Source organism: Ceratotherium simum, chromosome 22 (assembly GCF_057802395.1).
Source record: "Ceratotherium simum simum isolate JZ-2026a chromosome 22, ASM5780239v1, whole genome shotgun sequence".
Lineage (NCBI taxonomy): Eukaryota > Metazoa > Chordata > Mammalia > Perissodactyla > Rhinocerotidae > Ceratotherium > Ceratotherium simum.
In genome coordinates this window covers 1227301-1242542 of record NC_141921.1, presented here as the reverse complement: position 1 = coordinate 1242542, position 15242 = coordinate 1227301, and the positions used below count along the sequence as shown (strand labels likewise).

The window sequence follows — 15242 nt, the reverse complement described above, 5'->3', positions numbered from 1 at the left end:
TCAAGAAGAGATAGATAACCTAAAGAGCCCTATATCTATTTTTTTTAATTGAATTTGTAGTTAAAGACATTCCCACAAAGAAAGCTCCAGGCCCAAACAGCTTCACTGGGGAATTCTATCAAACATTTAAAGAAGATTTAGGGAGTGATGTCAGCATCATAGCAGAGTGAGTTGTTCCCTTTGTGTCTCTCCTCTAAGTTACAACTAAATGGACAGTCACTAACCAAAGAGGATTCCCCACAAAGCACAACAGGACGCCTGAGAGATAAATGCAACCATACATCTGAAAGTGGGTGGACTAGATTGCTGGGAAGCAGTGGAACTGGGTGAGCGCACCCCACCCCCTCCCCAGCAGCAGTGATCCAGGTCACCAGTCCTCACACAGTGCCCGGCAGGACTGTAAGAGGAGGCAGGGGCAGACCAGTTGGCACACGAATGCTTTCATAGTGGTGGCCTTGCCTGCGGGAGCGCCCATCAGACCTCGCCAGCCCCATCTATGGGAATCCTCCCTGCTGAGTGGTGGCAGCTCAGCCCGCACGAGGACGCCCTGCCCACTAAGCACAGCAGCTCGGCTGAACTGCCTGCGAGTGCAGAGCTGGCCCGCACATGAAAGAAAGCGCCCCTCCCGACCTGCATAGCACAGCACCTCAGCTGGTCCCCTGACGAGTGTAGTGGTCCCGCCCACATGAGAGTGATCCACTGGCAGAGCACACAGGTGCCACATGCATGCATGACGAGCCAAGCAGCTGTGGCTAGGCTGCACAAACACAGAGCAGCCCTACCAGCACAACTTCCAGCAGACAGAGTGGGATCAGGAAACACAGCTCCTGCCCCCAACAGCAGTGACAGGAGAAATCTGCAACCTGTTACTACCACAAATGCGCTGGCAAAGGATCAATTCATCAAACACCATGAAGAACTACAGTAACGCTTCAGATCAGAAGAAAAATGACAAGTCTCCAGACCAATAGTGAAGTCACAGAAATTTACAATCTAAATGACAGATAATTCAAAATAGTTGTCATAAAGAAACTCAACAAGTTACAAAAAAACTCAAAAAGACAGTTCAATGAGCTCAGGAATAAAATTAATGAGCAGAAGGAATACTTCACCAAAGAGATTGAAGCTCTAAAAAAAAAAAAAAATCAAACAGAAGTTCTGGAGATGAAGAACACAGTTAATAAAATAAAAAATAATCTAGAAACCATAAAAAACAGAGCCGACACTGTGGAGGACAGAATTAGTGATTTAGAGGATAGAAATATAGAAATGCTTCAGGTGGAGGAGGAGAGACAACTAAGAGTTTTAAAAAATTAAGAAATTCTTTGAGAAATATCCGACTCAATTAGGAAAAGCAACGTAAGGATTATACGCATTCTAGAGGGAAAGGGGAGGGAGAAAGGAGCAGAGAGCTTTTTCAAAGAAATAATAGCTGAGAACTTCCCAAACCTGAGGAAGGCACTGGACTTACAGGTACATCAAGCCAACAGAACACCTAATTACACCAATGCAAAAAGACCTTCTCCAAGGCATATAATACTAAAACTGGAAAAAGTCAATGACAAAAAGAAATATTCAGGGCAGCAAGGCAGAAGAAGATAACCTACAAAGGAACCCCTATCAGGCTTTCAGCAGATTTCTCAGCAAAAACCTTACAGGCTAGGAGAGAATGGAATGATATTTTTAAAATATTGAAAGACAAAAACTTTCAGCCAAGAATACTCTATCCAGTGAAACTATCCTTCAGATATGATGGAGAAATAAAAGCTTTCCCAGATAAACAAAAGCTGAGGGAGTTCATCACCACTAGGCCTGCCTTACAAGAAACGTTGAAAGGAGTCCTCCCATCTGAAACTAAAAAGCAAAGGTTTACAAAACTTTGAGCAAGGAGATAAATAGACAGAATCAGAAAATTGCAGCTCTATATCAGAATAGGTTAGTAAACACTTAATTAGTACACAAAAGATAAAGGGAAGGAAAGCATCAAAAATAACTATAAACACTTCAATTCAGTCACAAACTCACAACACACAAAAAAAACAATTTGTGACAACAATAACTCAGAAGAAAAAGAAAAGGATAGAACCTGCTTAGGCTAATGGAGATGAGGCTATCAGAAAATGGACTATCTCATCTATGAGATCTTTTATACAAACCTCATGGCAACCACTAAACAAAAAAACCAGAGCAGAGCCACAAATCATAAATAAAGAGAGAACTGAGAAAACCATCAAAGAAAACCACCAAACTGAAATGGCAGTCAGAAATACAAGGGAAGAGAAACAATAGAAATATAGAACAACCAGAAAACAAGAGATAAAATGGCAGTATTAAGCCCTCATATATCAATAATGACTCTAAATGTAAATGGATTGAATTCTCCAATCAAAAGACACAGAGTGGATGGATAGATTAAAAAACAAGACCCAAAAATATGCTGCCTCCAGGAAATACATCTCAGCTCTAAAGACAAACATAAGTTCAAGGTGAAAGGATGGAAGATGACATTCAAGCAAATGATAAGCAAAAGAAAGCAGGTGTTGCCATACCTAGACAAAGCAGACTTCAGGATAAAAAAGACAAAGAGAGACAAAGAGGGTAGTATATAGTAATAAAAGGGACATTCCACCAAGAAGACATAACACTTATGAATATATACACATCTAACACAGGAGCACCAGAGTATATAAAGCAACTATTACAGACATAAAGGGAGAAATTGACAGTAACACAATAATAGTAGGGGACCTCAACACCGCACTTACATCAGTGGATAGATCATCCAGACAGAAAGTCAAGAAGGAAACAGTGGCCTTAAATGAAACACTAGACCAGATGGACTTAATAGATATATATAGAACATTCCATCCAAAATAGTAGAATACACATTCTTCTCAAGTGCACATGGAACATTCTCAAAGATAAACCATTTATGTTAGGAAAGAAGGCAAGCCTCAATAAGTTTAAGATGACTGAAAGCATATCAAGCATCTTTTCTGACCACAATGCTATGAAACTAGAAATCAACTACACAAAAAAGGCTGAGAAAGTCACAAATATGTGGAGACTAAAGAACATGCTACTGAACAACCATTGGATCAATGAAGAAATCAAAAAATACCTGGAGACAAATGAAAATGAAAATACAACATACCAACTCTTATGGGATGCAGCAAAAGTGGTATTAAGAAGGAAATTTACAGCAATACAGGCCTACCTCAACAAACAAGAAAAATCTCAAATAAGTAATCTTAAACTACATCTAACAGAGCTAGAAAAAGAAGAACAAAGCTGAAAGTCAGCAGAAGGAGGGAAATAATAAAAATTAGAGCAGAAATAAATGAAATAGAGACTAAAAATACAATATAAAGGATCAATCAAACTAAGAGCTGGTTCTTTGACAAGATAAACAAAATTGACAAACCCTTAGCCAGACTCACAAGAAAAAAAGAGAGAAGGCTCAAATAAATAAAATTAAAAATGAAAGAGGAGGGGGCCAGCCCAGTGGCATAGTGGTTGAGTTCTTGTGCTCCGCTTCGGCGGCCCAGACCTACGCACCACTCACCAAGCCATGCTGAGGCAGCATCCCACATAGAAGAGCTAGAAAGATGTACAACTAGGACTCACAAAGATGCACTTGGGCTTTGGGGAAAAAAAAATGAAAGAGGAGAAATTACAATGCATACCACAGAAATACAAAGGATTTTAAGAGAATACTATGAAAAACTATACGCCAACAAATTGGATAACCTAGAAGAAATGGATAAATTCTTAGATTCATACAACCTCCCAAAACTGAATCAAGAAGAAACAGGGAATCTGTAAAGACCAATCACAAGTAAAGAGATTGAAACAGTAATGAAAAACCTCCCAAAAAACAAAACAGATGGCTTCTCTGGAGAATTCTACCAAACACTCAAAAAAGATTTAATACCTATCCTTCTCAAACTATTCCAAAAAATTGAAGAAGATGGGACACTGCCTAACTCATTCTATGAGCCCAATATTACCCTGATACCAAAACCAGACAAGGACATCACAAAGAAGGAAAATTACAGGCCAATATTGCTGATGAACACAGATGCAAAAATCCTCAAAAAAATATTGGCAAATCTAATACAGCAATACATTAAACAGATCATATGCCATGATCAAGTAGGATTTATACCACGGACACAAGGATGGCTCAACATCCACAAATCAATGTGATACACCATATTAATGAAATGAGGAATAAAAATGACATGATCTTCTCAATAGATGCAGAGAAAGCATTTGACAAGATCCAACATCCATTTATGATGAAAACTCTCAATCAAATGGGTATAGAAGTACCTCAACATAATAAAGGCCATATACGACAAACCCACAGCCAACATCATACTTAACAGTGAAAAACTGAAAGCCATCCCTCTGAGAAAAGGAACTAGACAAGGGTGCCCACTCTCCCCACTCCTATTCAACATAGTATTGGAGGTTTTGGCCAGAGCAATTAGGCAAGAAAAAGAAATAAAAGGGATCCAAATTGGAAAGGAAGAAGTAAAACTCTCACTGTTTGTGGATGACATGATTCTATATATAGAAACCCTCAAGAATCCACCAGAACTATTAGAAATAATCAACAACTACAGCAAAGCTGCAGAGTACAAAATCAACTTACAAAAATCAGCTGCATTTCTATACACTAATAACAAACTAGCAGAACGAGACATCAAGAATATAATCCCATTTACAAGTGCAACAAAAAGAATAAAATATCTAGGAATAAACTTAACCAAGGAGATGAAATGGTTATACTGAAAACTATAAGACATCATTGAAAGAAATCAAAGACATAAAGAAATGGAAAGATATTCCATGATCATGGATTGGAAGAATAAACACAGTTAAAATGTCCATATTACCTAAAGCAATCTAGATTCAATGCAATCCCAATGAGAATCCCAATGACATTCTTCATGGAAATAGAACAAAGAATCCTAAAATTTATATGGAACAACAAAAGATCCCAGATAGCCAAAGCATCCCGAGAAAAAAGAACAAAGCTGAAGGCATTGCAATCCCTGACTTCAAAATATACTACAAAGCTATAATAATCAAAACAGCATGGTACTAGCACAAAAACAGACACACAGATCAATGGAACAGAATTGAGAGCCCAGAAATAAAACCACACATCTATGGACAGCTCATCTTGAACAAAGGAGCCAAGAACATATAATGGAGAAAGGAAAGTCTCTTCAATAAATGATGTTAGGAAAACTGGACAGCCACACGCAAAAGAATGAAAGTAGACCATTGTCTTACACCATACACAAAAAATTAACTCAAAATGGATTAAAGACTTGAATGTAAGACCTGAAACCATAAAACTCCTAAGAAAATATAGGCAGTACACTCTTTTCACATCGGTCTTGGCAACATCTTTTTGAATACCATGTCTACTCAGGCAAGGGAAACAACAGAAAAAACAAACAAATGGGACTACATCAGACTAAAAAGCTTCTGCACGGCAAAGGAAACCATGAACAAAACAAAAAGATAACCTACCAACTGGGAGAAAATATTTGCAAATCATATATCTGACAAGGGGTTAATTTCCAAAATATATAAAGAACTCATACAACTCAACAAGTAAAACACAAACAACTCAATCAAAAAATGGGCAGAGGATATGAACAGACATTTTTCCAAAGAAGATATACAGATGGCCAACAGGCACATGAAAAGATGTTCAACATCACTAATTATTAGGGAAATGCAAATCAAAACTACAATGAGATATCACCTTTCACCTGTCGGCATGGCTATAATTAATAAGACAGAAAATAAAGAATGTTGGAGAGGATGTGGAGAAAAAGGAACCCTCATACACCGCTGGTAGGAATGCAAACTGGTGCAGTCACTATGGAAAACAGTATGCAGATTTCTCAAAAAATTAAAAATAGAAATAACATACAATGCAGCCATCCCACTACATGGTATTTATCCAAAGAACATAAAATCAACAATACAAAGAGATTAATGCACTCCTATGTTCACTGCAGCATTGTTCACAATAGCTAAAATGGGGAAGCAACACAAGTGCCCGTCAACTGACAAATGGATAAAGAAGATGTGGTATACATATACAATGGAATACTACTCTACTCAGCCATTAAAAAAAAAAACAAAATTATCCCATTTGCAACAACATGGATGGACCTTGAGAGTATGATGTACAGCGAAATGAGCCAGACAGAGAAAGACAAACACCATACGATTTCATTTACATGTGGAAGATAAACAAACACATGGATAAGGAGAACAGATTAGGGGTTACCAGAGGAGAAGGGGGTTGGGGGGGTAGGCGAAAGGGGTAAAGGGGCTCATATGTATGATGACTGATAAAAACTAGACTATTGGTGGTAAGCACGATGCAGTCTATATAGAAACTGATATATAATAATGTACATCTGAAATCACACAATGTTATAAATCAATATGGAAAAAAAGAAAATAAAAATAAAGAAGATATAATAATAATTCTATACAAGCTCTTCCAGGAAATTAAAAAGTAAGGAATAGTTTGCAACTCATTCCATTAAGACCGGCATTACCCTGATACCAAAGCCAGAAAAAGAAATTACAGAAAGACTATAGAGTAATATCCTTCATGAACACACATACAAAAATTCTTAACAATACTTTAGAAAACCTAATTCGACCATATATAAGAAGGACAAAACATCATGACAAAGTGAGGTTTGTCCCAGGAATGCAAGGTTGATTAAACAAGATAAATCAGTGTAATTCACCCTACTAACAGATTGAAAAAGAAACACTGCATGATCATCTCAACAGATACAGAAAAAGCATTTGATAAACTCTAACATCCATCCCTGATAAAAACTCTCAGTAAACTAAGACATGTACAGAAAACCTATATGCCAACAGCATATTAGCAAAAGACTATACTTTCCTGCCAGTATCAGGACCAAGGCAAGATGTCCATTCTCACCACTTCTATTCTACATTGTACTAGAGATCCTCGTCAGTGCACTAGAAACAAATAAATACATAACTAACTAACTAAATGGCATCCAGACAGGAAATAAAGAAGTAAAATTGTCTTTATTGCTAGATAACATGATTATCTATATAAATCCAAAGGAATCTACAAAAAGCTATTAGAATAAGTTTAGTAAGGTGGCAGCATACAAGAGCAATATGCAAAAACAATTTTATTTCTATATACTAGCAACTGACAGAAGCTACACCCCACTCCCCCTCAAAAGTACATACTCTATGATTCCAGCTCTATAATATAAACTGCAGAAAATGCAAACAAATTTATAGTTACAGAGAGATCAGTGATCACCTGAGGATGGGGATGTTAAAAAGGGGTAAGAGGAGGATTACAAAGTTTTAGGGGTAATGAATATGTTCAGTATCTTGATTATGTTGCTGGTTTCACAAGTGTACACATAAATCAAATACTGTACAGTTTAAATATGTACAACTTATTGTATATCAATTATACATCAATTAAGCTATTTTTAAAAGATACTAACAAGAGACAGCAACCAAATGCAATGTGTGAACTCTGATTAGATCCTAGTTTGAAAGAAAAAAAATCAGCTTTAAAAGATGACAACTGGGACTACTGGGGGAATTTGGATATGGATTTGCTTTTAGGTCACTTTAGGTAATTATTGCTTATTTTCTTAGGTGACAATGATATTGTGGTTATGTAAGTGAATATTTTATGCCTGAGATATTTGCTAAAATATCTCTTCATGATGAATACAACTTAAATTGTATAGCAAATGTACACATACATACACAGACACACAGAGGACATAAAGCCAACACAGTAAAATATTAACAATCATTGTATCTAAGTGGTGATTATATGTGTGTTCATTAATTTTTTTTTCAATTTTTCTGAGTATTTCCAAATCTTCATAATAAAAGTTAGGGAAAACAATATGTAAATCTAACTCAACCTAGGCTAATGCAATATTACCTAGAAAGATGCTTCAGAACACCAGTTTTAATAAATAGTATTATCTATATATCAAACTATTTAAAAATTACTCAAATTTTTTACATAGTTCATACATTCCATGCTTGCATTATTAATGGTATACTGTGAATAAACAGCATGCCAAGTAAACGTTAACTCTAAGTTAACCCTTTTGGAATTAAAACCAATTTTAAATCAGTTCAGGCCAGGCTGATATATAATAGTTTGACATTATTAACAACATACTTTCTTGTTTTCTTTTTTTTTTTTGAACCAAGCTGAAAAGTGGTAAAATAATTTAAGCCTGGAAATCATTTCAAAATTAGTATTTGAGTAGCTAGTAAAGTTCTTAGGCTAGGTGGCATACGAGTTACAGACGCAGCATAAAATTCAGTTCCTGCCCTCATGGAGGTTATAATCTAGCTGAGGAGAAAAAAAATCTACCTAAGACTATTAGGGATAATAAAATACAGTTCCTCATTAAGTGCAATGTACTGTACGAATTAAAAAAAAAAAAAGATACCCATGAGTAACAGAATAGTTCAGGAAGACGACGTTTATTTTTTATGCCATTTGGGCAGATGCAAAAAGACAACAAAAAGAAAAGAATTGTTTCAAATGGGCAAGTGTACTTAAGGTTGAAATACAAAAAGTCTTCTACTAGAAGTCAAACTGCAAAACAACACAAACCCACTTTCTTTCCTTTAGTATAGTTGGAAAGCTTCAGACACTTGCTCAACCACACTCTCTTTTTATAAGTGTATTCTACAGCTTCAATTTAGGAGATAGGCTTAGACTGTCATGTTTGTCCCTAATGAACCCTGCCACTGGCCACAGAGCTAGGAATGGATATCTGACACTGAAAAGATTTTAAGTGAGGCATTATCAGGCACAGAAATATAAGGGCATGTATAAATTGGGGCTATAGTTGGTGCTACAGTAACACAAAGCAATAAGGAAGCAAGAACTACAAACACAAATCTTTGCAAAAGAAGTGGATCTATGGAAAGGACAATGAAATCAAAGTGTGGAAAGAAAGGAGGAGACCATGAAGCCTCAGAGAGAGAGAGGGAGGGGGAAGATGCACACCTTCCTGGTTCCCAAGAGACCGTTGTACTTTCTACACTTAATTGACTGTCATGAGTTTTTACTTTCTTCCTAAAATAATTCCCTCTCTTCAAGGAGTTTCTGTATCTTGCAAATAAATGATGGCTGACTTACGAGATTACATGGTATAAAACAGTTACACATTTGTATACAAGCTGATAACATTTTAATATTATACATGTTGTTTACTGGAACTGAGGGTTCCTTCCATACTTCGCAAAGCCAAATACCCAATTTTCAACAAAGAATCAGTTCCAGATAATACTGGATTATCTCTACCATGACTTTAGCACCCAAAAAGATCTCAGCCCACATTACATCAGTCACGAATTCTTCCTCCTCAATATCTTGATCTAGCCTTTCCTGGACTCTGTTGCCTTACGGTGTTGATTACTATACACCCTCCAATCTCTCTGCCTTATTTCACCGCCAACCTCTATCCCTCCAGTTCATCCTCCCAAAGTAGAGCTACAGCAGTCTTTCTAAAATGCAAATGAGACAATGGAATCCTACTCCCACAACTCACATGAAGTCTTGCATTGCTAAATACCATGCAGCCATTTAAAAAATGGAGATTTGGGGGCCGGCCGGTGGCACAGCAGTTAAGTGCGCAAGCTCCACTTTAGCGGCCTGGGGTTCGCAGGTTCGGATCCCGGGCGTGCACCGACGCACCGCTTGTCAAGCCATGCTGTGGCAGCGTCCCATATAAAGTAGAGGAAGATGGGTATGGATGTTAGCCCAGGGCCAATCTTCCTCAAGAGAAAAAGGGGAGGATTGGCATGGATGTTAGCTCAGGGCTAGTCCTCCTTACAAAAAAAATTTAAAAAAAAATTAAAAATGCAGATTTGTGTAATGACAAAAAACATAGGCAAATTTAAAAAATAAGAACAAACGCTATTTTGCAAAAATTCTGTACATCAAGGATGGCCAATTCAAATGTGTAAAGCAACACTGCACAACAGAACTTCCTGCAATGATGGAAATGTTCTATATCTGAACCATCCAATACGGTAGCTGCTACACATGGCTACAGAGCACTTAAAATGTGGTTGGCGCAACTGAGCAACAGAATTTTTAATTAACTTAATTAATTTAAAACTAAATGGCCATATGTGACTAGTGGCTACTATATTGAATAGTGCACGTTTGTAGGGTCCAGGCAGGTCAATATCAGCAAAGCCATACTCATGTAAATGCAGATTCACACTCATCTAAAGGAGGTGCAACAAGTATAATGGAATTTGGGCTTAGTGTTGCCAAATGTTTCACTTTTTTCAAGGAAAGCCAGAAAGTCAGACAATGTGAAAGGTATCAATTTAAAAATGTTGGCAACCAATTCAAAAAAAAAACTTTTTAACCGCCTCAACCAAACAAACATACACAGATCCCATTCAGTTTTTGATCTCTGAATTATGTTATTCATTCATTCATTCAATATTTAATAAGTGCCTACTACATGCCCTACCACATACCATTCTGGATGCTAGTGATACCACAGAAAACAAAACAGACAAAAATCTCTACCCAATTTGCAAAAGTAGTAATGCTAAAATATGCTAGCATATACAAATAAAAATCTAAAGAAATATAACCACACTATTCACAGTGGTTCTTTTTGGTGGCAGGATGGTGGCTGTAACGGATTCAATATTTCCATCTTATATATTTCTGTGCTGTTTAAATTTTTACATGATGTATTATTACTTTTGTAAGCCCCAAAACCAATAAAGGCAACTACTGTTCTAATTTCCATTGGTTTCCATAGGCTTCAATAAACTCCTTCATATGGTAGACCAGGCCCCTCATAATGCTGCCTCCTCCTGTTTTCCGGGGCACTTCCCCATCCCTCCTTCACCCATTCCTAAACTCCAGACCCACTGACTGACTGACACCTCTCAGAAAAGAAAAGCTCTTATCTCTATATCTATGCACATCTACTTACACTGCTTAGCTCTGCTCATAGGCCAAGCAAACTCCTGCTCATCTCTCATGACTTATGTGAAATTTTTAAAAAGTATTCTACTGACATGGAAGGTATAAGCAAAGCCCCAAATACTATATGTATATAAGTAAAAACACTATCATTTATATCACTGACAATCAAGTGTCACCTAGAACAGAAATAGTGCCTGATATTTTGTAATCTTTGGTTTATCCTTAAGAAAAGGTAAAGAAAGGGAGAGGAAACCTATTTATACATTTTCCAAGAGCCAATCACTAGACTACACAGAGCATAAGAAAGAATCAGGGCTGACATCTTCAAAGAACTGCAGCAGGTCAACAAACACAGCTAGCAGACTTCCAGGATTACTAAATTAATGATGTGAGAAAATTAAACAATTTGATTGCTAGCCTCTAAGAACATTTCAGATCCTTAATTCTTTAAGTACCATCTCAGAATGAGCAAGTACAGCACTCATAGCTGAAGCCTGGAATAGTTTTAACAAATCCGTGAAAAATGACTATTTCTTCTCTAGTTTCTATGGAAACAGCTGTCAGATTGGCAAAAAATAGGACATGTACTTTAATCATTCAAGCAAAGTACATACAGGACGGAAGGCTTAAGAAAATAAACTGGAAGGCAACACACTCGGTTCTCAAGCTTCCAGACGTCAGACTGCACCCCTTCGCCCTGGCCCAGATGCCGGCACGAACCTAAACCCTCTCGGCGAGGGTCACGCGGCCTCGGTGGGAGCCGCTATAGCTGAGCCAGCCCTCATTTCCAAGTGAGGCACTTCCGCCTCCTGGACCAGAACCTCACCGAGGACTGCCCGCAAGGCACAGTAAAACTGGCGCTCCGCGACACACAGGCAAGCGACATTACTTCAATAGCATAAACAGTGATTTTGGTAGACAAGTTGTTGAAGAAACTATTAAGACTTCCTAGAACTGTTTAGACAGGAAATTTTACATTTTTCACTGCCGCGTTTAGGCAGGAAAGCTTTTTCTCTACTTCGAGCGTGAGGCGATCAGACGGGCTGACTCTCAGGATGCCTTTAGACGCGGCGTCCACCCGGAGGGGGCGAGGGGGGCCCCCACCCCGCGCTGAGGAGGAGCCGCCGCGAGGACAGGCGGACGGGACAGGGAGGGGACAGCGAGGGTCTCCGCCCGCCCGCAGCCCCGGACCCCGCCGTCACCCGCGAGGGGCGCCGGGGAGGATGCGGCTCCGCTCTCAGACCCCTTGCCCGGCCGCCCGCCCCTCGGCCCCCTCCCCACGCCGCGCCACATCCCCGCCGGTCCCCACGGTCCTCCTCCTCACCCCCGCGGCCCTGGAGTCATCCCTACTCCACTCCCGCACCCTGCCCCTCCCCTCGGCCCCGCTCCACTCGGAAAGGAGGGCAAAGGCGTCCCCCCCAACAGACCCCAGCTGTGGCGAAAGCGAAGGCGACTCCTCCCACCCAACCTGCGCAGGCGCACACCCCACCCCAGAAGCCCGCACCTTCACTTCCGGCCCTCCGCTCCGACCCGGGCGCCTTTAGCTCCGCCCACACCGGGCGGGCGATCCGCCCGCCCGGAGTCGTCCTCGCCGCGAGCAAGGGCCCTGCGCGCACTGTGGCGCTCCCGCTCCCCCGCGCGGTCGGAGGAGGGACGTGGCTCTGGGCTGGGGCGCTTGTCCCGGAACTTCGCTTACTCAGACGTGTTAGAACCTGACTTGGCTGAGCTGGGTCCTTTGAGGAGTGATCCAGGCCAGGCCGTGCCCGCTGCAGATTCTAAGGCAGTGCTGGCCGAAAGGAAAGAGACTCGAGGGCTGCCAAAAGGCTAGGTGTCTTGGTTCTGAAGCTGACTGACGGAAGCAGTCTGTGCATTCTGTGCACAATGAAAAACATCGAAGGATATAAACCCTATGAACAATTTTAGGTATCACTTTTGTAGGGTTTATTAGTAATTTTTTCCTTTTACCTTGCTTATCTGTGTTTTATAATTTGCCTTTTACTTTGAAGGAACTATCCTGGAAGACTCCAACCACTGGTTCCCTAAAAACTGAAGTGGCAAGTCCCTAAATCTTCATGAGTTTATCTCCCACCCTCTGAAGTGCAAGGGTCTGACCAATGTTTCCAATGTACTAGCCACCTCTTGCTCATCGTGCCTGATGAGCATGATGTCATCCATGTAACAGATAGGGTGATGTTCTGTGGGCTGTCCAGGTGACCAGATCCTTTTGGACTGTATTATGACAGCTGGCACAAGGTGTGTGGTCAGGGGCTATTGCATGGTTAGGTCTGCAGTAGTCTATAAGCCATTCTCCGGGTTTCTGAAGGGGCCAGACTGGCAAGTTAAATAGAGATGTGACAGTGACAACCATGCTGCCTCCTTTAGGTCTTTAACGGTGACACCATCATCCCTTTAGCCCCTCGGATGAAATATTGGTTTTGATTTAGTATCTCGAATTGGTAGAGAAGGGACAGTTTGAGAGGCTTTCCTTGGTCTTCTCCACCATGAGAACCCAAGGCCGAGGACCTAATGTGGACCTTGCTCCAGCCACCCAATAATACACTCCCAGTTATGCACTCAGGGACTGGGAAAATGACCACTGGATGCGTCTATGGACCCATTGCAAGGGGGATGTTATCCAGGACTCTGCTTATTGCCTGACCCCCACAAGCCTCTGCTCTTACAGAGGGGCCACGATAACACCCTGGGTTTCTGGGTAACAAGATCCTTTCCGACCCTGTGAAATGTCTGGATATTCGTCTTTCCTCAACATAGAGTCAGCTGAGAAAATGGTCACAGGCCATAGGGTAATCATTACAGTAAACAGTTGTTTCAGTGCTGCAGGGTCCTTCTTCCTAGGGACCCAGCCACCGCTTCAGTCAATGAGTTCTGTGGTCTGGGTCTGAAAATTGGCTCAGATCTGAGAATTGAGCAAAGAGCATGACTTTTTATTGGGGCAACCACACTCAGACTCCTGCTCCTCCATTCTTGCCCTCTGATTGTAGATGTTAAGCAGCACCCTGTTGGGTGCCCATCTATTTTTACCTTAGGGACAGCTTGGACTGTTAAATACCGTCAAAATCCCCTGCAGATCAAGCTGCCCCTCTGACCTGCCAGCTGTGATTACAGCGTCCAGGCTTCTGGTGGTTAAAGCCACCACCTGGCTTCTATTACTTCAGGATTCTGTCATCCCCCAGATATTATTGAGCCCAGCCCTGTGATTGCTTCTCTTACCATCATCCCTGGCCTGCAGAGGGGAGCCCCCTCCAAACTTCTTAGTGATGCTGGTACTCCTCTCACCAGTACATTCCCCGTTGCGGTTGTATATTGTCTGTCCTTTGGGCTTCCTGTAGAACATAACCCTATGTCTGGTCTTCTGGTTCCACACAACAAATTATTCCCTCAAGCCCTTCTTTCTTTCCTTCCTCCACAGATTAATTCAGCTGCCTTCCTCCCTGGATATTTCCCTTGATTGAAGACACCTGCCTCATCCAAGAATAAGCCTTCTCCCCAGGGACAGTACGCAGTCAATGGCCAATTAATCTGGGAGTACACAGGCCTGGCCCCTGTGCTTCAATTGAAGACAGCCCTGCGGGGCGTTCCCAGCTCCAGAGCTTTCCATGGGGTTGGCTGAGAAGCCCCACTGCTCGCTCTACCCAATCCTCCTTCCCTTACTCCCTTCTAGGTGTTATCCCTGCACACAGACTTATCTCAGAGCCTGTGTCCAGGGAAGCCAACCGAAGGCTACAGCTTTCTCCAGAAGTGGAAGCTGCGTTGACAGACTTTCATTTATACCTCCTCAAGGAAGTATTGGAAGCTGAATACTGAGTTAAAGGAGAGACTAACAGTGAGGAATTATGAGGCATGACTTGTTTTAGAACCAGGTGTAGACAGCAGCTCAACAGACAGTAAGCCTCTCTGCTGATGGAGACTCAGGTTGAGAGCCAGGGGAGATGGCACAGGATTTGACGAGGGTCCCATATTTGGTAGGCTGCAGTGGATGGGCGGTACCTTGGCTGAAGGGGCCTTTCATTTTTCTTGAATATATGCCAGGCGTGACTCTTCCAAACGTTGGAAATGACTGGTTCTGAATCTGCAATCACCCCAACGTAGATAATTGCAGCATCTTCATTTGCATATTCTACTCCAACAAAAATTAGCTCAGCGTTTTCTTCCTCTACACGTTTGACTTCCT

At 40.9% G+C, this 15242-nt stretch overlaps 1 protein-coding gene across 5 annotated transcripts in view; it reads right to left on the bottom strand.

The window, feature by feature from the left end:
• Positions 1-12571, bottom strand: part of OMA1 (OMA1 zinc metallopeptidase) — a 76827-nt gene extending 64256 nt beyond the window's left edge. For 3 of the 5 annotated variants that reach the window (XM_004438613.3, XM_087445850.1, XM_087445851.1), the window contains exon 1: positions 12478-12522. The gene's annotated coding sequence lies outside the window, so the exon portion shown is untranslated. Of the gene's footprint in view, positions 1-12026; positions 12177-12477; positions 12523-12554 lie in introns of those variants that run through there. The other 2 variants (XM_087445849.1, XM_087445848.1) reach the window with 2 other exon arrangements.
• Positions 12572-15242: the final 2671 nt, after the last annotated feature.